This window comes from Aotus nancymaae, unplaced genomic scaffold, assembly GCF_030222135.1.
Source record: "Aotus nancymaae isolate 86718 unplaced genomic scaffold, 86718_ANA_hifiasm-v0.15.2.pri h1tg000059l, whole genome shotgun sequence".
NCBI classification, from domain to species: domain Eukaryota; kingdom Metazoa; phylum Chordata; class Mammalia; order Primates; family Aotidae; genus Aotus; species Aotus nancymaae.
This window is the reverse complement of record NW_026988473.1, coordinates 17946667-17948378: the sequence shown is the minus strand read 5'-3', so window position 1 is coordinate 17948378 and position 1712 is coordinate 17946667. Positions and strand designations below refer to the sequence as shown.

At 46.4% G+C, this 1712-nt stretch overlaps 1 pseudogene; it reads right to left on the bottom strand.

Moving 5' to 3' along the window:
- Positions 1 to 255: 255 nt before the first annotated feature.
- LOC105717432 (prohibitin 1-like) lies at positions 256 to 1075 on the bottom strand (annotated as a pseudogene).
- Positions 1076 to 1712: the final 637 nt, after the last annotated feature.

Genomic DNA, 1712 nt, shown 5'->3' with positions numbered 1-1712 from the left:
AAAAAAATATTAAAAAAGAGAGAATCATTGAGAGAGCTGGTTAAATGCAGATTCTTGGACACTGCCTCAATAATGCAAAATCACAACTTCTTTTTTTTTTAGAGATTTGAAGTGATTTTCCCTTTATTTCCTTCACTTTAAGCCAATCATGAGATTTCACAGTGATTTCTGGGGTGGGGACAGAAGGAAGGCGGTGTTAAGAATCACTGGGGCTGTGGTGCAGTTGGCCCAGAGAGGTGTAGACAGGGTGGGCCCTCACTGGGGCAGCTGGAGGAGCATGAACTGCCCCGCCAGCAGGCAGGTGCTGTTCCGAGAGTCTGAGAGCTGGTACGCGACGTCCTCTGCAGCTTCCAGCTTGCACAGCTCGATCAGGCCGTCCTCTGCGGTGGCCAGTGAGTTGGTGATCAGCTTGGCTGCCTTGGAATTGCCCTCAGCAGAGATGATGGCCGCCTTTTTCTGCTGCTCAGCCTTTTCTACCACAAATCTGGCCTTCTCTGCTTCCTGCTGAGCCACCTGCTTGGCTTCCACCGCTTCTGTCAACTCCTTCCCGAAGGTCAGATGTGTCAAGGATACGTCATCCAGGATGAGCCCAAAGGTGGCTGCTTGATCTGTAAGGTCGCCGTTCACCTGCCTGGAGACCAGCTCTCGCCAGGTGATTAGTTCTCCAGCATCAAAGCGAGCCACCACTGACTTGAGGATCTCAGTAGTGATGGACGGCAGCACATGCTCATCATGGTTCCCTCTGATGCTGGTGAAGATGTGAGAAAGCTGGCTAGTGATAGGCTGGAAGAGGATGCGCAGGGTGATGTTGACAATCTGTAAATTTTTGCTACCAGTGATGACTGGGACATACGCAGTGGAGAACAGCAGTCAAAGATAATTGGTTTCTGTACCCATGGGATGAGAATGTGAGTATCTTCCCATACCACCATGTCCTGTACTCCACGGAATCGGTCAAAGATGACGGCTCTATGCCCAGCATCCACATTATATACAAGGCAGAGTTCACCAGGCCTCCTGCAACAGCTAAGACCAGGCCAAACTTGCCGATGGACTCAAACACTTTGGCAGCCATGTTTTCTTCTGCTGGACCCTCTCACACCTGCTTCCACTCTGACCCCCACATGAATTCCCCAACCACGCATCCACAATCACAACTTCTATGATGAATTTTTATCTTTGGTAAGCATTCATCCGTCCAAAGTGATGCTGATGTGCACTGGAGTTTAAGATACAATGTTTTAGAGGAAAGACCACATAACACGACTTGGAATGAGATGCATCTAGTGCCAAATAAACAGGTGTGGATACAGGTTTTGTGAAATAATCCAACACTATTTTAGGCAACTAAGTAGTTGTGTAATATGTTCTGTGCACAAAATGATTCTGAGTGGTAGTTTTAGTGTGAGTGTTCCATTTATGGATTCCATATGCAAATACATCATGTATTTTTTAAATGCAGATGCTCTGTTCTTTGGTATATATATCGCCTGGAAAAGAAACCTCCATATATATAATAATAGTTTGCAAGGTCATACTGCTTAATCAAATAGCAACCCCATCTTCTTACTGGCCTAATCAGTTACTTTGGTCTGCTCTCAACCCTTGTGGTGGGCTAGGGTAGGACAATTTGATTGCATTTGATATACAAGGGACCATCCAGACCAGGAAAGACAGAGAACCATCTAATGAAATGAAAAAGGTGGAAGAGC